Consider the following 24,977-nt stretch of genomic DNA (forward strand, 5'->3'; position numbering starts at 1 on the left):
CCTTTACCCTTTTTGGTAGCAGTAAATAACAACCCAGGTAAGGTATGGTACGTGGGTGGCGCTGTGGTCTAAATCGCTAAGCCTCTTGGGCTTGCTGATCAGAAGGTTGGCGGTTCGAATCCATGCAATGAGTTGAGCTCCAATTGCTCTGTTCCAGCTTCTGCCAACCTAGCAGTTTGAAAGCACACCAGTGCAAGTAGATAAATAGGTACTGCTGTGACAGGAAGGTAAATGGTGTTTAGTCACGCTGGCCACATGACCTGGAAAGCAGTCTGTGGACAAACGCTGGCTCCCTTGGCCTGAAAGCAAGATGAGCACTGTACCCCATAGTCACCTTTGACTGGACTTAACCATCCAGGGGTCCTTTACCTTTCACCTATAACAATCCAGGGCCTGCCAGATGTTATGTACTACAATTCCCATCAGCCCAATAGCAGGGGCTGATGGGAGTTGCAGTTCAAAACTTCTGGAGGGCACCAGTTTGGTGAATGCTGGTTTAGGACCAGAAGACCTACAACTAGCTGTGCTCATCCTCCCCTACCTTCTAAACAAATGCCAATCCAATTTATTGCCTTTTGCTGATCTCGCCATATAGACTTACCTAAGCTGTGGAATAAGTCACCTGCAGAGGAACCAGCTTCTTTCTAGTTCTGCTGCCTTTATGTCTTCTAAACTTGTGAGAAAGAATCTGCAAAACCAGTCTGGCTGCTGTGTTCAGCTGTAAGGTAAACAAAAGACTACAGAGATAAGCAACTTTTCCTGGTAAAACTAGACCCCTCCTATTCCGGGCGGGGGGGGGGGGGCGGCGGGAATAGTAATACATTCCTCTCTCCACCCTGTTTTATATTCACCATGGCTAACATCTGTCCCTCACAGGGTGCATGGGATTGATTGATTTGATTAATTAATTAATTAATTAATTACACTGCAATTTGTGTGTACAAGAACAATACCCCCCACAGTTTAAAATACCATAGACTGTTTAATTAGCCAAAGACCTAGGAGAAAAGGAATGCTTTTGCCTGGTGCCTAAAGATTTGTAATGGACGTGTCAGGGGAGACTCCTTGGGGAGAGCATTCCACTGCAGAAAAGGCCCGTTCTCGTGTTGCCGCCCCCTGGAGGAGGCACATGAAAATGGGTTTCAGGTGATGCTTGCAGGGTCTGAGCTGGTTTTGTTGTCCTGAACGGGTTAAGGTACACAAGGGTTTTAAAGAGGCACGCAAAAGTGCTTTAAAGAAATAATTTGGGTTCCTTTATAAAGACACAGTTTTTATTATGTGGTTTGTATTCTCATTTTGTATTTTTATGTTGTGAACCTCCCTTTGGTCTTCAGATGAATGGCAGCATACAAATAAAATATATCATGTAAAGATAAAGATCTCAGTGGGAAGAAGATGGCAGCCCTAAACCCAGCCTTGTAAATAGCTCTGTACAAGGTTCTAGTCCACAGTACACCCAAACTAGTCCCTTAAAGTTTGAAAGAGTCAACTCTCAAAAAGCTTCCCTGACTGGTTGCCCAAAGCCAATTCTTACTTTCCCGAGAGGAGAGTAGTGATTTGAACCACACTTGAGCTTGTGGTGTCAAATTAATATCTACAAATGTGCAAAGTATGCCCTGATAAGTGTGTGTGCGCACGCGCACGCACGAGAGCATTTTTCTTTTGCTGACGAGACCACAATACCAGAGATGGATCCATTCATCTCCTTGGAGCAGATTCAGCAGCTTGAAATGCTTCTAATACATTCCTCCTCCCACCAGAAAACTCCCTAGTTACACAACACCCATCCAATTGCACAAAATTCACCTAGCTGTTCCAACAATATTTCTTTATCTGTGCCCAGTTGTCATGCAAATAAACCCAGACTATTTGAGGGGAGCGGAAGCTAATAATTTGCTTAACTGCTTCCACGTCAGATTGATCAAACAAGGAAGTGTGTGAGTAGCACTGGACTACTGATTTTCAACCATCATGTGAGCAAAAGCAACTGGAGCAGCCTTGTGGGTGTATTGCTTGGAATATTATTCTGTGGAATAAAATGCCAGGGATAGGAAATCTTAGGACCTAATGTGGCTTCCCAAACCTCTCTGTATCACCTTTGAGGTTCTTAACTAGCCCTGCACATTCTAGCTTTTGCCTGTTATTGAACTGTGGACTCTTACTAGCCTGGATGGAGAGGGGTGTTTGTGTGTTTGTATGACTGGGATGTACTATTCTGCACAAGGGTGGTGCCCATGGGAGGCCTTGAGCCCAGCAAGGCTTTCCCTGGCACTCAAGTAAGACCTCAACCCACTGAAACAAATATAGGATGTCTGGAGTCTCCTCCAAGTTCACAGCAGTTTATCATAACTGCCCAAGAAGAGTCTGATTGCTGGATAGGACAAAGACCCATCAAGTCCACCATCCTGTTCTCTCAGCAGTCAAACAGATGCCCCAAGTGCGAATCCTGCAAGCAGAACCTCAGTGTCACCAAAACTCTCCCAACTTGCGATTCCCAGAATCTTGGTACTCGGACTATAGAAGTAGAAGAAAGTCACCATAGTTAATAGTCTTAACCCCCATGAATTGGTCCAATTGCTTTTTTTAAGCTAGCTGAGAAAAATAGGGTGACTAAGAGCATAAGAAGAGCCCTCTTGGATCAGACTAGAGGCTTGTCTTGTCCAGAATCCTGCTCTCCCAGTGGCTAACCGGTGGCCCCAATGGGAAGCCTGCAAGCAGGACCTGAGTGCAACAACACTCTCCCCACTTGCAATTCGCAGCAACCGTGGTTTAACAACCAACCCCTCTTCCCAGGGAACTCTGGGAACTGTAGCTCAGCAAGGGAAAGGGGGTCTCTAACCCACCCTTTGCAAACTACAGTTCCCAGGATTCTTTGGGAGAAGCCAGTGACTGTTTAAAATGGTATGATACTGCTTTGAATGTATGATGTGGCATTTGATAGTAATCAGAACACAGAATAGGACTAAGGAACATTTTCCAAACCAAGGGTGTCATGGGGCAGCATCTGAAGGTCACACCTGGGTGATGGATGCAAATTTGGGCAGAACAATGGATGTGACCCTCAGTTTCTCTTTTTTGCAAACTATAGTTAATTTCTACACATTTCCTTATGCCTTATGAGTTTGCAATTTTTTTAAAAAAGATGAAAAATGGGCAGGTTTGTTTTTTTGTAAATTTCCCCTAAGGTACACAAGTTCATATGCAATTTCCCCTAATTTCATGCATTTTGGGTATGCTACTTCCACTAATATATTTGTTTATATGTACACTCTCCCCTAGCGGGCACATTCATTGGCTGGAGAGGGCTGTTTCAGTTCACTGTAACTGCAAATTAGGTAGGTTCCCATTGAAATGCATCCCGAGTCAAATTTCCCCCCACGTTCCTAATTGCAGTTGTGCAAAAAGAGAGAGGTTTCTACACGCCACACAGAAGGAAAGGCCTCTCCAAACCCTACCTGCAGAGAACCTGGGACCTTCTACATGCAAAGCAAAGGTTCTAGTACCCAGCATACCAAATTTATATTCTTTTTAATCTAGGCCAGAGGTGAGAACTTGTGGCCCTCTGTATGCTGTTGGGACTCCATCTCCCATCAGCCCCAGCCACCTTAGGCAACAGTCAAGGATTATGGGAGTTGTAGGCCAGTTTTTAAAAAAGCAAAAGCAAGCGAGGTAAAGCCACATGTTCCTCAGCCCACACCAGCACCACAGGTTTAAAGCAGTCATATGTCACTTTTAACAGCCATGACTCCCCTTCCCTCAAAGAACCCTGGGAACTGCAGTTTGTTAAAGGTGCTGACCTCCCAGAACTGCAACTGCCAGCACCCTTAAGGAACTACAGTTCCCAGGACTCTCTGTGACCCTGTAGAATGACCCGGGCAATTCCAGCTCTGTGTTGATTAAATGGCTAGGAGTTTTATTAGAAGCAAACCCAGGCCGAGAAAGCTTCCTGATTTGACTACGGTGCACCTTTTTTTTTTTTTTGCCATGCTCCATTGCAAGATCAGCTGGTCTGGTGCGGCGGAAGGCCAGATCTGGAGGCGGCTGCCTTGCTTGCCTTTGCAAAGAAACAGTTAAAAATAAACTAAAATCTCGTCTCCTGGGTCTTCCTCCAGCAGGCTCAGAACGAACCTTTTTCTCCCAACAGCGCAACGCAACACTTTCAATTTGCAATGGCGCAACCAGGAACCTGTTTAGCGGGCGATGGGGGTGGAAGAGGAGTGGACTTGATTGACAGATCTGGACCGCCCCCCCTTCCCTTTTTGCTGTAGGTCCAATGCTGATCCAGGGCACTCACCTCCCTCCCACTGGCGGCGTGGGACCCCCAAAAGCGAATTTTGCAGCAAACGTGAAGCGCGCTCTTGATCTGGTTTCTTTGGAAGGGCAAGAAGGCTCCTCCTCTTCCAAATGACAAGCAGGGTTTTGTTTTTTTTATAAAAAAGAAAATATCTATGGTTCGCGTTGCACAAGCGCAGGCAGTTGTGATGCGGGAGGGAGAGTTTTAGATGCCTACTCGGAAGTCAGTCCCGTTAAGTTCAGTGGGGTTTACTCCCAGGTAAATAGGCTTAGGCGTGCAGCCAAAACTGTAACTGGTAACCAAGTGGGGAGGAAGGCGCTTGGGGTTGGGGGGAACTCTTCTGCCAAGTAACAGACTGCAACGCTCCTCAATATTGTGCACGCATTTGCCTAAGAGAAAGTAGCAATGAACTCAACGGGGCTTACTTCTGAGTAGACATCCGTTGGGCTGCGTTGGTAAGGCTTTTTATAAAGCGTGGGGGAAATAACTTTTTTTTATAAAAGCGTTTTTTGTTGCAAGGCAGTGTTGACCAATGGTTAGGTGCAATTTTTAATCTTGCTATTTTTAGACCGCACTTGTGATGTTGTGGCCTTCAACACTGCAATCCCATACACACGTGCAGTGCTTTACTTGAGAGTAAGGACTATATCCAGTGTAGGTGGATCCATTGGAATGAATAGACATGGTCCATTCATTCCAATAGGCCCTGCTCTTTCGAAAACATTGAAGCTTCAGAATGCAGAAAACAATATTCCTGTTATTTTTTAAAAAATTATGGCTTGCTTCCTCCAAAGCGTCTTGAAGCGATTTCACAACACAAACTGCAAAAGCAATGCAAAAGCACACCTGCGAAACAGGGCATTAATAACAATAACAATAACAATAACAATAATAATAAATTACCTGTCCTTCATCCAGCAGGTACCAGGACAGATTATGACAACTTAAAATTCAGAATTAAACAACAGATTACAGTCACAGCAATCAAGGTGGCCCCTGAAAACACACGGCTCTGTGGTTAAACGCCCAGATAATAAGCTGTGTTTAATAATAATAATAATAATAATAATAATAATAATAATAAAATTATATCCCGCCCTCCTCAGCCGGACTCAGAGTGGCTAACAACAATAAAAGTAACACATTTTACATAGTCACAATTAATTGAAATGCATTCTAAAATCAATTTATTCTAAAATCAATTCAAAATCAAATTAATGGCAACCATTGGGCTAGAGTTCTGTGAGGATTACCAAAGGAGGGGGTCAGACTGTGCCTTGGCCAATATAACAATTAAAACAAGTATAGTATTTGTTTAAGGTATTTATATACTGCTTAACTATTAACATTTCTAAGCTGCGGGTGCTGAAAATTACAGAAAGTAAAATCAGCCCTACAAAACAATTACATATAGAACTGGACCTACTCAGAATAGGCCCCATTGAAGTTAACAAACATGCCTAACTTAGGCTCATTCATTCTTTTATTTCATTTTCTTTTTTGGGGGGAGTGGTAGTGAAGGCTTTTCTTTTTTAAAAAAAATTATACAAACAGAGAGAACAGTTTTAACAACAGATGAAAATTAAAAGGCAAAAACCAAAACCAAAAAACAGGCATGCACAATAAGCACAGTTGCATGTGGGTTAAAATAACGAAGTCCAAGTAAATAACATTAGTGTTAACTGATGATCAAAGGATTATTATTATTATTATTATTATTATCATCATTATCATTTCATTTATTAAATTTGTATACCACCCTTCATCCGAAGATCACAGGGCAGTTTGCAGTGCCATTCATTTCAATGTGTCTACTCTGAGTAAAATAATGGCTGGCTGCAACCCTGGCTGCCACGAAGCATCCACTCTCCATATTGATCTGTGCAGGGTTTAAATCCCTTGCAGCTTTCACAGCTTAATGAGATGGGCTCCTTTCCATCCCAACCTTTCTTCTCTCTCTCTTTCTCTCTTTGGAAAAGACAAGGGCATTGCACCTGCAATGTCTACCCTGGCTAGTGGAGTGGAGGAGCCAGCCGGCCTGGAACACTCTGCAGCCGGCCGCCAGTTGCTGCAGTGGAGCTGCAATGCTCACACGCGCAGCATGTCCAGAGGACACATACCCGATGAGTTAGGAGCTGCTGCAGTTACAGAAAGCTTGGGGAACTGCAGAGGTAGGTAGGAAGGAGGGGGCGTGGGCAGAGCTCCGCTGGCGCTCTCCGATTCCTGATCCTAAGTGAGGGGGGTTTAAATGCTGCTATAATCTCCCCTGCCCCAGGCTTCATTCTGCCTTCCCTCACCCCGGCAAGAAGGCCTTAGATATACAAATCATTGATACCAGTGGGACTGCAAATCAAACTTAATGCATGCCGCCAAATAATTAAGCTGAAAGTCGTCACACTCCATGCACGAATCCGTTTTGGGTTGCGGCAGAGCTTGGAGAGGTTGGTTTGGAAGGTGAAATTTTCCTGCATCTCCTAAATATTTCTAAAGAATAATAAAACTGCTTAGAATAATTATAATGAAATAATGCATCGTAACCACAAACATCCCTCCGCAACCCCCCTGCATTTGTGGCAGGCCTTAAAATTAGTTATAGGAATCAGAATTGAGCACGGCTGGATCAGGCCAATGGCCCATCTAGTCCAGCATCCGATTCCTACAGTGGCCAGTCAGATGCCCGTGGGAAATTAGCAAGCAGGGTTTGAGCATGAGAACACCCTCCTGTCCCATGGCTTCCAGCAGCTGGTATGCAGAATCATTGCTTCTTTCAATCATCAAGGCAGGTTGTAGCTATCATGTCTATTTTTTTAAAAAAATATTTTTTATTAATTTTCCAACACAAATTAAAGACAGAACAACACACACACATAAACAAACAAAAACATATAAACATGTATAATTTCAAAAACTATTTTTCCTAAGCCTTGCTTCTCGGACTTCCCCTTACCTCCCCTTTTCTGCATCCCTGTTTTAAATTTCTTCAGCAACTCTTCACACCAATTAATTAATTACTTATTTTCTTTTTACGCTTCTTCTCATACATAATCAATTACAGCTGTAATTCTATATTTTCCTTTCCTCTGACATTTTAGCACTCATCAATTTTACAACAATTTTTAAGGTATACTTTAAATTTCTTCCAGTCTTCTTCCACCGTCTCTTTTTCTTGGTCACGGATTCTGCCAGTCATCTCCGCCAGTCCCATATAATCAATCACCTTTGTCTGCCATTCTTCCAGTGTGGGTAGTTCTTGTGTCTTCCAATACTTTGCTAAAAGGATCCTTGCTGCTGTGGTGGCATACATAAAAAACGTCCTATCCTTCTTTAACACCAATTGGCCGACCATGCCCAGGAGAAATGCCTCTGGTTTCTTGTGAAAAGTACATTTAAGTACTTTCTTAATTTCATTATAGATCATTTCCCAGAAGGCTTTAATCTTCGGGCAGGTCCACCAAAGGTTCCTTCAGTCTCATTACATTTCCAGCATTTATTATTGGGCAAATTATAGATTTTTGCGAGCATGGTTGGGGTCATGTACCACCTGTAAATCATTTTCATAATATTTTCTCTTAAGGCATTACATGCCGTAAATTTTATATCGGTGGTCCATAACTGTTCCCAATCCGCAAACATAATGTCATGACCAATATCTTGTGCCCACTTAATCATAGCTGATTTGACGGTCTCATCTAGTGTGTTCCATTTCAACAGCAAGTTGTACATTTTTGATAAGTTCTTAGTATTGGGTTCTATCCTGGGTAGCTATCATGTCTAGTACAGTAAAGAAATGCCTTACCACATATGCTCCCCCTCAACTGCTTCTACAGTGGTACCTCAGGTTACAGACGCTTCAGGTTACAGACTCCGCTAACCCAGAAATAGTACCTCAGGTTAAGAACTTTGCTTCAGGGTGAGAACAGAAATCGTGCAGTGGTGGCGCAGCGGCAGCAGGAGGCCCCATTAGCTAAAGTGGTACCTCAGGTTAAGAACAGTTTCAGGTTAAGAACGGACCTCCGGAACGAATTAAGTTTTTAACCCGAGGTACCACTGTAGTAGCCATAGGTGGGGAATGGCCTTGCTTGCTCCCATGTTTTTAAAGCCCTGGTCCGCAAACAGCAGGTGAAGAGTGTGGGTTGAGCTGGCTTTCCCTCACCCCAAACTCTTTTTATTTTTTACGAACAAAATAATTGGAGGTTTTTTAACCAGTAGAGACTCATTTGAATGGGCGAAAGTGCTAGCTAGCCAAAGAGGAGAAGGAAGGAAGGAAGGAAGGAAGGAAGGAAGGAAGGAAGGAAGGAAAGAAAGAAATGTTCATGGGGCATAGGGAGCTGCTGAATACTGAGTAAGACCATTGGTCTATTTAGCTCAGCATTGTCCTGGCACAAACTGCCAGCAGCTCTCCAGGATTTCAGGTTGAGGGCAATTCCCAGCCACACCTGAAGGTGCTGGAGATTGGATTTGGGGCAGTGGGGCTTTCTGCATGCTAGGCAGCTGCTCTGCCCCATAGCTGTTGGCACTCCTACCGTATCTCTGTTTTACGGCCCCGTTTCATCATTTGAATGTTGCATTTTTGTATAATACCGTTCTGAGATTTTTCAAATATTAAGTGGCTTAGAAATGCTTTTAAGTAGATCAATGTGTGTATGAACTACTGCTGACACTTAATTTTATTCTACTCTGTTGACTTTTGGGGCACTGCTTTTAAATACACATTATGTATTTGGGATGTTGCCGTGGGCAAAGCCCTGTGAAAGCAGGAAAGATGGGTTATAAATGTTCCAAATTATTATTTGCTTCTCTGCACGCACAAAAGGTGCACGCACAAAAGGTGTCTTTCAGGCATAAAGGGTGGCTGGGTAGTAATCCTAACTTGCAGTCAAACTGTGATTAATTTGGAGGTGTAGCTAATGTTGATCCTACTCCAAGGAGACCCACTAAAATTGGTAGGCTGAAGTTACCCATGTCCATTAATTTCCATGAACCCATTTTGAGCAGGACTAACTTAGTAGAACTGCTGCATAAATTGACATGGGCAACTCAGCTCCACGAGTTCCAGTGGGCCTGCTCTGAGTAGGACTTAGTTGGAAACAATTGTTTGTGTTTTAGATGGGGACCACTAATGTATAGGACCGGGGTTGGTCTAGATGACCATTGAGGTCCCTTCCAACTCTAAAATGATAGGATTCTAAGTTTTGCAGAGTAGCACAAGCAGACACGAGTGTGTGCGAGCACACACAACGTTTCCATGCCCCAAGAACCTTCCTGCGAACACTCTCTGGCTTCCACATTTGCAGAAAACTGATGGAGGCAGAATGCTGCCTCTGACGTGGGGGTGGTTTTTGCCTTTCCATAGGAAGATGCAATCCTGCAAAGTAAGTGATTTAATATATTTAATGCCCTCCCCATTGACACCCCCCCTTTCTTGTCTCCTGTCCCTGCTTAAACAGCTTCTCTGAGCTTCCCTGGATGCTATCCTTGCAAGGATTCCTTCCCAGGTCCTGCCTCCTGAGCAGAAGCTTGTAACTTTTTAACAAGCATCATTCCACCGAGAGGAAGGCAGAGCTGCAGATCACAGGTCCGGGAGAAGGCAGGTAATGTGTGTGTGTGAAGCAAGAGTGTTTGATAACCTGACTCTGATGCAGCTCAATTTATTTGAATTTATTTTTATTTTAAAATTATATTTCTGTAATATGCCCATGGTCTCCAGCCCAGGAATCAAAACAGTTCTGTTGATTTGCAGAAATGACTCGGTTTCGGGAACCAGCCTTCCTACCCGACTCCCATGGAGAAGATTCCCAGCTGCTCCTTCAACTTTTGATTTGGAGCCGGTTGGAATTATCCTAGGGGATCCATAGAAAGAACAGCTGAATTATATTCCCATTTCCCTAAAACCACCCTCCGGGTTTCAATATTATTTCTGATTTAAGTTGCTGTGGGTGTGGGGTGGGGATTGCATGTGTCTTCTTGAGGTTAGGGGTGATTTGATGCTTATATTTTTTAAATATTTCTTTTTGCATGTGAAAGAAACCCAGGTCTTCCCTGGGAAGTTGCTTGCGGCATATCCATTGCATTTTTTCCCTCCCCCTCCCCCTTCTTTATTCTGATGCAGTCTCGCTGCAGTGGGAACTCTGGGGGGAGGAAGGAAAAAACTGCAGAGCTTTTCCCTCTCCCCCTTCCCTTCCCTGCTGCAGAAAGAGTATGCATCAGAGGGCATCCTCTTGCAGCAGAAAGCATTTAGCGAGAGAAGCAGCAGCAGCAGGAGGAGGAGGGATGGTCTTCCAAGAATAATCTCTGCCTTGAATTTCATTGCTTCGCCCTTCCTCCTGCATTAGCGTGTCTCTGCTGAAATGCTTGAGAGCAGCCTATAACATTGCAGGTTGTGGGTTAGTGCAAAAAGGCCCCAACTCTCTCCTTCAAATTGTCTGTAGTTGGGTGGTTTAGGGCATCTTTCACTCTCTCTCTCTCTCTCTCTCTCTCTCACACACACACACACACACACACACACGCTTGCTATCAACTCTAAACTTGGGAATGGATCCATTACAGAATGGGGCACAGCTCTGCTCAGCTGTCTGGTCTCAGATATTAACCAGGGTTATCTTTCGGGATTAATTTAGCAGGAAAAGCTACAGTGTTTGGGACTTTATTATGGGCGGGGTAGGAGAACCAAGGGGAAAGTAATTGTGGTTTATAAAATTATGGATAGTGTGGCATCACTTGGGAATGTATCTATTATTATTATTAGTAGTAGTAGTAGTAGTAGTAATTGCATTTTTATCTCACCTTTTCCTCCAAGGAGCTCAGAGTGGCATCCATTGTTTTCCGCTCCTCATTTAATTCCCACAACTACCCTGTGAGGTAGGCAAGGCTGAGAGGCAGTCACTGGCCCAAGGTCACCCAGTGAGCTTCATGTCCGTGGGGATTCGAACTCGTGTCTCCCAGGTGCTTGTCGGACACTCTAATCACTACACCATGCCGGCTCTCATTGTAATGGCTCTCATTACAGATTCCTGAGTTTAATTCTGCTCAGCTGTTGAATCACATAAATTAGCCAGGATTATCCCCCAGGGTTATTTTAACTGGAAAGGCTGCTGTGTTTTGTTTTGTTTTGTTTTGTTTTGTTGTTTTTAGTTGGGGGGCAGATAACTTAGCAGGGGTTGACTGAGGTTTATAAAACCCTGCCTTTGAACTTCCTGGAACTATCTGATTGGCCACAGTCAGGATTCTCATAGAATCCTAGAATTGTGAAGTTGAAAGGGACCGCGAGGGTCATCTAGTCCAACCCCCTGCAATGCAGGAATCTTTTGCTCTATCAAGTAGGGAGCAGCAGGCTGGGTGAGATGGGCCCATGGCTTGATGCAGCTGGACTCTTTCTTATGTTTAGCCACAACAGGTTCTGGGTGGCAGGTCCTTGCTGAGAAATTCAAAGTTTCGTGCCTGCTCTAACTCCTCTTCCTCTTTCCTTGTGCCCCTTCTGCATAGATTAACGCATGCTTGGAAACGAATTCATTTTAGTTTTTGTTAATTCAGTTATATTTGAGGGAGGGGAGGCACTTTCCACTTTCCAATTCCCACTTTCCACTGACCCGACTTCAGCGCTGGGTTTAGGGTAGTGTGGGTGGTTCCCCTCCACCGGGTGCTGAGCTGAGTGGGCAAATATTAATATTAATATTAATAATAATAATAATACCTATATTTATATGGATGCCTTGCTCTGGGCACCATATTACCAAAGCCCACCCCCGCCTGATTGCTTTCAGAACAAGGAACCTGTAATTAAGAAGGCAGCAGATTCAGGCACCAGAGGAAATTGTTGTCAAAGTGAAGCTGGAGTGATTTCTCCCAAAATACAGAGAATACTAAAGAAGGATTGTGTGTTGATGGCAGAGCAGAAAGTCCTAGATTCAACCCCCAGCATCTCCAGGTAGGGCTGGGATAAATACCTCTGCCTAAAACTCCAGAGAACAGCTGCCGGTCATGTAGACAATACTGGCATACCCGGACCAATGGTCTGACTTGGTATAAGACAGGTTTCCTGTGTCCTTGTGGCACTGGCATAGGTGATGTAAACTTTCTCTTCCAAATTCTCGCAGGAGTGTTTTTATCCCTTGATCAGTGCAGAGGCTGCACCCCTGCTTGCTGCACTCACCAACCTCTATCATGCCATTCTCCCTGTGTTCACCCACTCCCATGCCATGTTGTGGAACCTGCCTTCTCTTTTGCTCCTTTGTCCCACCCAGTTCAGGATTGCGATGACAAATCCTCCAGTGGGGCCTGCTTTCTGACTTCATACAAATCCTTCAGTTGGGGGCTGTGCGATGAAGCCTTACGTTTTTTATGTACATAGGAGCACGTGTGTGTGTGTGTGTGTGTGTGTGTGTGTGTGTATTTTGGCCATTTTGCATTAGGAAAATAGGGAGCTGCTTTACACCAGGTCAGACTGCTCGTCCATCGAGCCCAGTAATGTCTGCTCTGACTGGCAGCAGCTCTCTGGAGTCCCAGGGTATGTTTGCATTTGTGGCTTAAAACACAGCAAGGTCATTTTGCACAGTGTTCTTCACATCACAGAGGGGATGGGGATGGCTTAACCTGGCGTGCATGAACTTTTTGGTTCCCGGCCGCCTTTCTCTGGGAACCTTTCCTGAAGTTGTCATCTGAGCAGGCCTACTCATTTGCGCATGCGCAACAGCTGTTGGAATATGTTCACATTACCACTTACTCCACATCCAGCTTTCTAGTCAACTTTTAATTTATTTTTTTAAATTAATTTTTTAATTTTTTTTAATATCCCACCTTTTTCTCCAGGTGAGCTCAAGGTGAAGTACATGGCTCTCCCTTTCCTCGTTTAATTCCCACAACAACCCTGTGAGGCAGGTTAGGTTGAGAGGCAGTGACTGGCCCAAGGTCACCCAGTGAGTTTCATGGCTGAATGGGGATTTGGACCCTGGCCTCCCAGGTTCTAATCCAACACTCTTAACTGTTACACCACACTAGCTCTGGTTTTTCAAAAAATTTAAAAATGCACCAATATTTTGTAAAGAAATGCCTTACCACATATGCTCCCCCTCAACTGCTTCTACAGTGGTACCTCAGGTTACAGACGCTTCAGGTTACAGACTCCGCTAACCCAGAAATATTACCTCGGGTTAAGAACTTTGCTCCAGGATGAGAACAGAAATCGCACAGTAGCGGTGCGGCGGCAGCGGGAGGCCCCATTAGCTAAAGTGGTGCTTCAGGTTAAGAACAGTTTCAGGCTTTTTTTTACAGTCTAGTGGTGTATAATAAACAAACAAACAAACTAACTAACAGGATTGATATGGATTGATACAAATTGAGTCAATGGGTTCCTTGGATGGTGCTGGACTCTCCTTCGCTGAAGGTTTTTAAGCAGAGGTTGGGTGGCCACCTGTCATGGATGCTTGAGTTGAGATTCTTGCATTGTGGGGGGTTGGACTGGATGACCCTTAGGGTCCCTCGTGGTCTATGATTCTATGATATCAATAGCCTTGAGTACACACAACTTCCAAAAGTAGCAGCAGTGGGAGCGCACTGGATGCAGAGCAAGCAGAAATGTGAACATATACTCAAAGAATCTTCCCCATTACCTGCGCTGTAACCTTTTTAATTAGAGATGCTGAAGGATTGATCCTAGGGCCTTCTGTATGCAGAGCAGGTGTTCTCCCACTGAGCTACAGCCCGTTCCCTGTTCCTTTGGCTTTCTAGGAATACAAATGCATGGAGAAGGGTTGTACAGGGATGCGCATCAGCAACTGTGACTTTCATTCCAGTGCAATAGAAACCAAATTTCCTGTGCTGCGTAATTTCTCCCAGTTACAGAGAATGTATGTATGACTAGCTAACACAGCTTGGGGAGCAATTTTTTTTTAAAAATAAAAATGGTGGCAAGCTCATTTGCCTGTATCGTCCCACTCTCTTATTGCTGGCAAATGGAATCACTTCCCTGCGGTTTTCCAAATCATCGCCTCTCTTCTCTGGCCTGATCACCTGCATTGAAGCTGCTTTTCAGGATTGTCTACCTCAGAAGCTTTTCTAGCTTCTGGGCAACCCTTTGAGGGCCATGTGCCAGTGGTGGGCAGGGCCAGAGGGAAAAGTGGGCAGAGCAAGGCGTGTGAAACACCTGAGATGAGGGCAAAAACATCTGAGATGTGAATAAGGGCCTGGGGAGAGTTATGAGGGCCCAATAGAGAAGCCACATTTAAACCCTGGCCTGGGCCTGAGATTCTGCCCTCCATGTCTCCAGGATTTCAGACAGTCTTTTCCCAGCCTGCCCCGGAGATGCCAGGGATTGAACTTGGGGCCTTCTGCATGCAGAGCAGATGCTCTGCCACTGAGCTACAGCCTTACAGGAACAGAGGAAGCTGCCTTATACAGAGTCAGAATTTCAGGTGGGGAGTTTTCCCCATGAGGTTCCCGTCTCCCTACATTCCCCTCCCAGAGCTGGTTTAGCAGTCAGTCCCTCCTTCCCAGGAAACTCTGGGAATTGCAGCTCTGTCAAGGGAATAGGGGTTCCCCTACAACTCTTGGCACCCTTAACGAACTACAGCTCCCAGGATTGCTTGGGGGAAGCGGTGACTGCTTAAAGTAGCACCCCAGTGCTTTCAATGGGCATGGCCTCAGTCCCATTCAGAGCAGGCCCCTTGAAATGGATGGACCTCTGCTGGCCATGCCCATTCATCTCAGTGGGTTTTTGCACTGAGCAGGGCTGACGCTGGAGACCTCCTGAGGAATCCGCTGCTCCCTTAATCCTGGAGAGAGCAGAACTCCCTTCATTTTTTTGCTGCGGTTCCGCGGCATCCCCTGCAATAAACTTCTCAGCTCGTGAATCAATCCCGCCCACCCCCCTGCCCACTTAGAGAGGGATTGCCCGTCACACCACCATTGCTTTGCTCGGCCACTTCATTTATTTCTGAGTTTATTGATTCTCTCCCCTTCATAACTCAACGTGTGGCACGTTCCCCTGGCTCCGCTACCCAGCACTGCAGCAAACGTGCATTTTTGTAAATCATTTGCTCTCCCCCTCCCAGCCCATCTCTGCAAGGCGTGGGCACGTGGTCGGCAAAGGAGGGCAGTAGGTGCAATGAAGAGGGAGCCTTCTTGACTAATTGTGAGCCGTTTGGCTCAGGAAGGTCCACAGCTTAGCTTTAGAGCTTCTTCCTTGCATGCAGAAGCCCCAGGTTCAATCCAGTGTCTCCAGGCAAGGTTAGGAAAGACTGTATCCGTGGAGAGCTGCTGCCAGTAGGGCTGGGCAATATAGCGTCCAAAACCAGTTTGAAGTTCACATTGCGAATCACAGTGTGTGTAACAGCTAGGTGATATAAGGTTTTCAACATCATGATAACTCACCAGCTAAACACTGCAATGTTATCGCCAGCTAAATCTCACAATATCACCAGATAAACATTGCAATCTACCACAATGTCTGAAATAAAGATGAAACTATACAGAGGTGAACAGGACAATGTCCTGGAAACTGCTACTACTTAGGAGTTTAAAACAAATAAATGACAATATTATCAATAATCAAACACTCAGTTTCATCACCAGGCAAGGCAAAATGCATCCCAACAGGACTTTTGGGTTTGGCTACCAAATGGTGGCATTCAGGACAATCTAAAGTATGTCAATGAGTGATAGTGAATACAAATAATCTGAGACTGCCAGCAGACCTCCTAGGAGGTAGAAGCAGCAGTGGCAGAAACAGCTTGACATGACTGTCATATGTGTTGGCAGCAGCGGCGACAACCTGCAAGGCCTTGCGGCGGCGGAACAAGCAGTGGCGGCCTGTGAGGCCTTGCAGTGGTGATAGAGTGATGGGAATAGCAGTAGCAGCGGCAGTAACGGAGGCAGCCTGCGAGTACTTGCAGCAGTCACGGGAGATGGTGGCTATTGAATAGTGGAAATGATGGACGATGGACACAGCTCTGTTGGATTCACAGCTCTTTATTACAGCAGTTAGAACTGATCCTGGAATCAGACTGACTGCAGCCTAGCTGGCTGCTTTATATAATACTAAGTAACTCGTAACAGTAACAACTCACAACTAGCTAACCAATCAGTGAGCGACAGTTTTCGATCCTTCATTTGCATACTGGTGGCCCTGAGTGAGAACTGCAACTAATCTTAATACATAACAACCCTCCCCACCTAGATGAGGTGTTAGGCTCCCCCAATCCTTAATTGTTACAACCATACAGCCACGGATTAGATTAGAATTACAGGTACTTCATACTGCGTAATCTTTCAGGTAGGCTGGACGTATACGGGTTCGGGTAGAATGCTGAGGTATCACTGGAGGGGAAGCCAAGCTGCTAAGGCCCGATGACACGCTCCCCCCCCCCCGGGACACAGGTGTATGGCTCTGTTCGGAGGCTTCTATGTTTGCTTCTGCAGCGGCTTCAGACTGCAGCTGTACCGTAGGCTCCGGTAAAATATCAGGTACAGGTGGGCTGTACGCTAGAGTTTTCTCCCCAGCCTCGCTTGGTTGAACTTCAGTGGTCTTTTGGCGGCGACAGGAAATGGCAGCAATAGCAGTGGTAGCCTACAAGGCCTCGTGGCAACACAAGCAATGGGGTTTGCGAGGCCTCACCATGGTGGCAATAAGTGGCGGCGGCCAGCAAGTCCTCCTGGTGGTACAGAAGTTGCGGCAACCTCCCTCAGCAAAGCCTTCAGGCCACCTCTGCTTCTGCCACCATCTCCTGCCGCCACTGCAAGACCTTGCAGGCCACCAGTACTGCTGCCACCACGACAAGGCCTCGCAGGCTGCCGTTGCTTCTGCTGCCTAGCAGGTCTGCTGGCAGTCTGGCAGTCCCAGATTATTTGTATTCACTATGACTCATCGCTGTACTTTGGATTGGCCTGAATGCCACCATTTGGTAGCCAAGCTCCAAACCAAAAGTCTCATTTGGATGCATTTTGGCTTGCCTGCTGCTTAAAGTGACCATGAGGTGATTGATGATATCATTTATCAGTTCAAACATGATGTCAATTTCCCCCCCTTGTATCTCTAATATTTCCTCTGACGTAACGATTGGTACATATGCCCTTCTGGGTATTCTTTCTCATCTTGGAGGTGCTGGTGGAGCTGGTGGAGAACAGGCCGGTTTTGAAGGGGGATTGGGTCTGTGTAGAGACATTTTTTCCAGATCCGCCTTGCTCCCGATTCTGCTCCCCTTTACATAAATGTGTCGCAGGTGGGGGAACCTTGAAGGAGATATTTGATGTCTTAATTGTTAATTGTCTTAATTGTCTTAATTGTCTTTTCATCTTCATGCAGGGGAGACTGGGGGCAAAGGGGAGGCTGGCCTGCCGAGCACCCAGGGTGGTGCTGAGCTGCTCCTCCTGGCGCCATGCACGGGTAAAACGGGGTGGCAGCGCTGCCATTGTCCCGCTTGCTCCACTTTTGGGGGCAGAAGAGGCTTTTCAGGGGGGGATTGGGGCCTGGAGGGGGTGCGCAGGACCCCGTATCTGAAATAAGGAAGGAACTACACAGAGGCAAATAGGACAATGTCCTGGCAACTGTGACTACTTAAGGGTATAAAACTGATAATATCATTTATCAGTTCAAACATGATGTCGATTCCCCCCCCCCTTATATCTCTAATATTTCCTCTGACTTAACGAATGGTACATATGCCCTTCTGGGTATTCTTTCTCGTCTTGGAGGTGCTGGTGGAGCCTGTGGAGAACAGGCCGGTTTTGAAGGGGGATTGGGTCTGTGTAGAGACATTTTTTCTAGATCCGCCTTGCTCCCGAACCTGCTTTCGGACAGTTATGATCAAATTCCTTTAATAGTGGCCGAATTTTTGAGTGCTGTCCATGTAGAAAGGCTGCGCCGTTCTAAAGAGATTTAGTGGTTGTATTGTATTATTTATGCAAATTGATTTTCTCTGGAGTTAAAGATCTGACTGGGACAAACCTTGTTATGTTGAGCATGTATTTTGCATAATTTGTATACTGTGTCTGTTTGATAATGTGTGGTTTGCTATGCCTAATAAAGGATATTTGATTTGATTATTATTATTTTAAAAAATAAGTTGCTCCAAGCATTGCTCTTGCAATTGGAGGAAGTGTTTCCAAACTATATCAGAAAAGAAAGGGACAAGAAGTGGATTACTGAGCAATCTCAAAGCAGTTTACAAAAATAATAATAATAACATTGTCAGTAATAAAAGAGTTAAAAAGAACTGTTTAAAACATTTAAAAAATAAGATTCAGATGGCACAGAAAAGAATACAGTGAAGGTGTCTGTCTACCTGATTTCATAGGCAGGGAGTGCTGTGAGTGCTGTCACACTAAAAGACCAATTTCTTACAAATGCAGAATGGGTATTATGGTAAGGTGATCTTGCAGGTAAACTGGTACATGCCAAGTCTGTTGCAGCAAACAGCTAATTTAAAGAAATTCAGAGGCATAAGCGTTTTCATGAGTAAGCCGTCTTTTTACGAAACAGAATACGTCGGGCTGAGGTGGGGAGAAAATCAAATTATTTAAGTGCTGGTGTTGCAGTCCAGGTCTTTAAACACCTGGAATTCTACCCCCCCACACACACACTCACGCTGCTGTCAACACCCCCAGATAACAGCAACCCAAAACCTCTTTCTGTTGGAGGTTGCCCATTACCGCTGCTCCAAAGCTTTCTCCTGTTCGTGCTGCAGCCATTGGTGCGGTGCTTTAAAGTGCTTTTAAATCCTGTTTCTTTCCCCCTAGTTTCTTCCAGCTGACTGCATCTCTGCAGAATCCAGAGTAACTATAGGAGTGGGGTGATTGGGAGATGATGTATACAAGGGGGAGATGCTGACTATTTAAGATTTTGGGAGTGGGGGCCGCCATGTGAATTTTTTTGGAGGTAGGAATACGGCCCACAGTCTTGCATAGATGGTGTTCATTTTCACAGTTATTTCACTTTCTTTTACCAAAATATTTTGGTAAATTTTTTTTATTTCATTTTATAATGCAGAGAGAACGGTCGCAATGAAAGATGAAAAATAAAATATGAGAAGCAAAACACTGAAACAGGCACGTGGAATAAGTACGGTTGCACGCGGGTTAAAACAGCAAATTCCAAGTAAAGAATATTAGCATCATCTGATTATCAAGTATAGTTGCAGACTTTGGCTATTTCATTTCTAGAACGACGTCTGTGCTAATTGTTTGGAAGGGGAGAAACCCTGCCAAAGAGTCTTGTGACACTTTAAAAAGACTAACAATTAAAAAACAAAAAAGACTAGCTAAAAAAGGCTGACTATTTAGCTGGCCCTGCCTGTGGCGTTTCACCAGCCAACCTACCTCTGCGAAGAGCTTAATGGTTTTTACCTCTATTCCCAGGTGCCTTGGCCAATTCTGCTTCCACCCACCCACTTAGCGAAACTGCATGAGGCTGCTGGAGCGATAGCATTCCGGTGCCCTTCTGCAGCCAATGGCTGCACAGTTGCGAGGGCTGATGATCTGGCATGTTGTATGGAGTGGGAAAAGCAAGCAGGACATTCTGCAATAACTGAATGGAATTTCCATGTGCCCTTGTCCCCTCTCTCGTCATGCAAGACGATCGGCTTCATTCAGTGGGTGGCAGGTTCAGGTGGCGCTTCCTCGCACTTGTGGAACTCCCTGCTACGAGATTGCGGCAGCTTGCTTGAGCAACTTTGATGGTGAAAAGAGGCTGAAATAAATTTATGAGGGACTAACAACTTGTACCCAGCGTTGTTTGGGAATTCTATGAAACAAAAAACAACAACACCCCCACACCCCAATGTACAGTAGTTTAGGTTTCAGTGGTTAAAATCAAGGCAATTTTGAAAGGTTCAGGGTTGCATCCAATGCTAGTCCTGCTCAGAACAGGCATATAGAAATTAATAGAAATAAATAATCAAGGTCCATTCTTCTCTGAGTAGAACTTGATCAGATACAACCCCCAGTATCTTGATTCAAAAGAGCATCCAATTGCATCTAAACAGAGACAGAAGCCTGTTCCTTGCTCCCACAGAAACATAGGGACAGAAGCAAAGCCTGCTGGGTGAGGCCAGTGGCCCATCTAGTCCAGCATCCTGTTTTCACAGTGGCCATCCATATGCCCCAAGTGGGAAGCCCACAAGCAGGACCCAAACACAAAATCGCTTTCCCCTCCTATGGTTTTCAGGAACTGGTATTCAGAAGCATTGTTGCCTCCGATTATGGAGTCAGAGCATAGCTATTGTGGCTAGTAGTTATTGATATCTTCTAAAGCAATCCAAGTTGGTAGCCATCACTGCCTCCTGTGGCAGAGAGTTCCATAGTTTAACTCTGCTCTGCGTGAAGAAGTCCTTTACCCGTCCTGAATCTTCCAGATTTCAATTTCCCTGGATGTCTGAAAAGTCTAGTGTTCTGAGAGAGATAGAAAAACTTTTGTCTATCCACTTTCTCCATGCCATGCTTAACTTTATAAACTTCCATCATGCCACCTTTTCTCTAAACTGAAAAATCCCAAATGCTGCAGCCTTTTCTTCTTAGGGTAGTTGCTCCATCCCTTCGATTGTTTGTTGTCTCAGCAACCGCCATGCAAAATGTGGTGTCCAAATGCAAAGCGAGCAAACAACTTTCCCAAAAATATAGTAGCTTTGAGTTACAAAAGCTAAGTAGACCCTCCAGTTACAGAGGCAGTTTATCTCAGAATTCTGGGGCTCTTGGCTTCCTGCCCTGCTCTTATAGGAAAATTGGAAGGTGGAGTAGATGGGTCTTTGTTGTTCTCTAGTAAGGCAGGAGTGCTGAGACTTTTTCACCCCAAGGGTTGCATGCTTGTGGGGGGTGGAGCTGGAGGCAAACTGACCAATCAACGGGTGTAGACTTTATTACCTTTGTACCATAGGCTAGTTTCTATGCTCACTCACACACTCTCTTGCCTCCATCCTGACACACAAAAGCCACTCACACAATTCAAGGATTTTTTCCAACTAGGCAAAAACATGTGAGGAAGGAGTGGAGCAGGCTTAGTAAAGGGTGTGACCTTGAGAGAGGGGACATGGCCTTAGGTGAGTCTCAAGGGCCAGACAGAGATGCCTGGGGGGCTTCATCCCCCACCCCTGCTAAAGAACCACACAGTAAAGAGACCAGAGGGGTTTTGCATCTTTAGGTCCTCCCTTCTACTCTCTCGTTCCCTCTTGCAATACAATTTCCTGCTCCCCTTTTTTCAGAGCTAACCATGGTTTCCTGCTCTGAACTGCACACCAGAGTTGGTATTAGAACTAGGTTTGCAAACCCTCGTTCAAAGTCACCATGGTTAACATTAGGTTTGGAGCCCCAGCAACATGAAAATGGCAGCGGGAAAGGGAGGTCTGCTTGAGCTTTTGAGGAATTCCTGATCTCCTAACCATAATTAGGAGATTGGGCTGCATTAGAGCCAGGTTTGCAAACCCTAGTTCAAACTAACCATGTTGAGGGGAGGGTGGGAAAATAAATATCTAGCCTGCTGGGCCAAAAATGTTTCCTCGTCTTGGTTGTACCACATCACATCAAAGTGATTGTTATCCCTCACCATTGGCTGTGATGGCTAGGGCTGGTGGGAGTTCTTTCCTCCTTCCTTATTGTATCTTCACAACAACCCTGTGAGGTACGTTAGGTTGAGAGGCGTTGACTGGCCTGAGCTTCGTGGCCAAGTGGGGATTTGAACCCTGGTCCTCCTTGGTCTGGTTCTGGCACTCTACCTACTGCACCAGTAATGTGGAGGAGAGAAGGTTCTGGAATGCCCTTAATGGGGAGCCAACCTCTTTCTCCTTCCCCCTGCCCCACCTAGTGATAACCCCGACTTACCAGCCTCTGATGTGGGCTTTGGGCATGAGAGTCTCCTGTTGGCGCCTAACCGCACCTTGGGTTTGCCAAGGAGAATGCTCAAGCATCCTCTGCTGAGACTGTTCTGATGTGCCAAGTCTGCGCTGTAACGTTTGGCAGTACAGCCTGCTGGAAGAAGAGGAAACTACCTGGTGCGCATGTGTGTGTGTATGTTGATAAAGGTGATAGAGGATCGAAAACATGGTGAGATCATTCGAAGCTTGAAAGCAGCAGTGGGTTGGTAGGGTGCAAGGCAGGGAGGCTAACAATAGGTGGCGTCAGAGGCAATGACAGGCTGAACCAGCTGATTCTAGTTTTGCCTCCATGATGAGTTCTATAAGGGGCAACACAAACTGAGGAGGAGAAAGTGGACAGCCAGGGCCTGGGCCATCCCCTAGACTGCTTGTAAATAAGAAGGCAGACATAGATTAGTGGGGCAGTGTCTCCATTCACCCAGGTGGACCAGCCTCTGCAGCCGGAATGACTATAGCAGGGGTCAGCAGCCTTTTTCAGCCATGGGCCGGTCCACTGTCCCTCAGACCATGTGGTGATGGGCCAGACTATATTTTTTGGGGGGGAAATGAACGAATTCCAATGCCCCACAAATAACCCAGAGGTGCATTTTAAATAAAAGGACACATTCTACTCATGTAAAAACATTCTGATTCCCAGACTGTTCGCGGGCCAGATTGAGAAGGCGATTGGGCCGCATCTAGCCCCTGGGCCTTAGGTTGCCTGCTCCTGGACTATAGGCTAAAATTGGTCCAGAGCAGTGAGAGGAGGCTTCTTCTTGGATATTCTACCAGCACTGTGTGTGTGTGGATGTTGTGATTCAAGTGTGAGCTGGAACTCTGTCTCCTGAGCTGAAACCTCAGCTCCATCACAAGGAGGCCACTGGGCAGCTCTACGCAAGTCCACAAGCCTCAACTTTCTCTGTTTTGCAAGGGGCAAGCAAAAGAAAGTGCATCGTGAAACTGTGGAACTTCCTTGTGCAGGAGGCAGCGATGGCCACCAATTTGTACCATCTCCTATGGGACAGCCCTTTACTACACACATTGTACACATCATACAATTAAAGTACATGAGCTTCCTCCAATGAATTCTGGGAGTTGTAGTTAACCCCCTGCAGATCAACAACGCCTAGCACTCTTAAACTACAGTTCCCAGAATTCCTTGGGTGGGTGGGTAAATACTGTGTAAATGCATGTTGTGGGTGCACAGCCAATGTCATTCCCCAGCCTCAGTTGCCCCGCTTTGTAAAATGGGCATAAAGAGAGCTGCTTCACAGGCTATTTGTAAAGAGGAGAAAATGCTGCAGTTGCCAGTTGCTGCTATGTTGACAGCACCTTTCATCTGCATTCCTGAAACATAACTATTTTGAGTGGATGCTTTTTATTTATTTTTTTTAAAAGAGCAAAATCCAATATGTGTCAACTGCAACCGCTTTTTATGCCTGGGGGCCTGCTGGCTTCTCAACTCTGTGCGAAAGGGAAAGGGGTAACTGTATTGAAGGTCGGCTGATGGTGTATGAATATCCGAAAGACTCCTGTGGTGTTTGTACAGTTTTACAATTACTGGCAAGCTAATCTCCCCTTGCTTCTCCCTTTTTTCTATTTCGAGGGCTTGGCTGGGAGCCCAGTGTGATCAGAGTTTTTGCGGAAATCAAGGGCCGGAATAAAATGATGCAACCGTGGAGGTTTCCATGGGCAGCGAGCTGGCTTTGGTTTGCAAAACACACATCCTCGTGCAACACAGGATGTGGGAGACCAGGAAGTTCGCTGAGCAAATAATTTGTCCTTAACCCCACTGGTTTACGGACTGAGTTCCGGGGACTCCCGTGGTTCCTCCAAATAGGGCTTGCGGCAGGGGTCAGAATCATTGGGCATCCGCCAGTGCCCACGCCCTTGGAGGGGGCGGCCTTGGCTGAACCTCAGAACATCCTGGCTCGGCAGCTGCTTAACCTTGCTATCACTGCCTGTTTACCTGGCCTTTCGTTGGAGTCACTGTCAGTGACGTAGCATGGGGGGTACAGGGGGGGCCGGCCGCACCAGGCGCAACATCTGGGGGGGCGCTCGCACTCGCAGTTCTCTGCCCCTACCTGGCTCACTCACTCTCTCTCACTGCAAATAATACATGTGCTTAGGGGGTAAGGGTTTCTTTAACTAATCTAGTGGAAGAGACTCGAGTGCTAAAATCCATGGGTTAGGGGGCGCAAATCCATGGGTTAGGGGGCGCAAATTACTTGCCTTGCCCCGGGTGCTGACAACCCATGCTACGCCACTGGTCACTGTTGCAGCACAATGGTTAAAACACTGATCTATGAACTGGGAAGTTCCAGGTTTGATTGTTTTCTGTCACTTTAGCCAAGCCATTCTCTGCACCACCATTGGCTCTCACTACTTGCTCCCCAACACAATCTGTAGTATGGAGAATAACAATATTGAATTCCCTGATGGGCTAATTTCATTAGTCTGTTTATTGTTGGCCCGCCCCATACTTGAGGGTTCTGCTCTGGGGCTCCGTACGCAAAGGCAAAATTTTGCAAAGTCAGGAACCGCTGTCCTGAGAGGTGGAGGTTTGCATACTGGCCTCCAAGAAGGATACACAAGGACTTTGTAAGTTCCCAGGACCCTCTTGCAACTTTCCCAGAGCTGGGTGCCCAGGTAAGGAAAAAATCAATAAATGGAGAGCAGGGGACAATGGGCTCTCCATTTACTTACTTATACATTCCTCCCTCCCACATAAGATTGCCATCGTGTACATAAATTGAGTGTAAGTTCTGGACTCACTGTATTTGCAAAAAAAATTCTCTGCCACCAAAGCTAATTAAAAATGATTACAGCATGAAATCATGAATTATTATAAT

At 45.7% G+C, this 24,977-nt stretch overlaps 1 protein-coding gene and 2 long non-coding RNA genes across 5 annotated transcripts in view; 1 reads left to right on the forward strand and 2 right to left on the reverse strand.

Moving 5' to 3' along the window:
• Positions 1–4,415, reverse strand: part of H6PD (hexose-6-phosphate dehydrogenase/glucose 1-dehydrogenase) — a 20,649-nt gene extending 16,234 nt beyond the window's left edge. Inside the window, exons 1-2 of one of the 2 annotated variants that reach the window (XM_083752563.1) lie at positions 4,295–4,415; positions 602–718 (exon numbers count right to left, since the gene is read on the reverse strand). The gene's annotated coding sequence lies outside the window, so the exon portion shown is untranslated. The remainder of the gene's footprint in view (positions 1–601; positions 719–4,294) is intronic. The other variant, XM_083752564.1, reaches the window with a different exon arrangement.
• The window catches only part of LOC310850925, a 14,201-nt gene extending 4,013 nt beyond the window's left edge, over positions 1–10,188 (forward strand). The window contains exons 1-2 of one of the 2 annotated variants that reach the window (XR_014567482.1): positions 4,638–4,749; positions 9,742–10,188. This is a non-coding gene — a long non-coding RNA (uncharacterized lncRNA). Of the gene's footprint in view, positions 1–4,637; positions 4,750–9,741 lie in introns of those variants that run through there. The other variant, XR_014567481.1, reaches the window with a different exon arrangement.
• Positions 9,927–12,661, reverse strand: LOC310850935. Its single transcript, XR_014567491.1, has 2 exons — positions 11,881–12,661; positions 9,927–10,134 (listed from the first exon to the last, which is right to left on the reverse strand). It is a non-coding gene; the product is annotated as an uncharacterized lncRNA (long non-coding RNA).
• Between the last annotated feature and the right edge of the window lie 12,316 nt (positions 12,662–24,977).

The sequence above is a fragment of the Podarcis gaigeae genome, assembly GCF_964106915.1.
Source record: "Podarcis gaigeae genome assembly, chromosome: 8".
NCBI lineage: Eukaryota > Metazoa > Chordata > Lepidosauria > Squamata > Lacertidae > Podarcis > Podarcis gaigeae.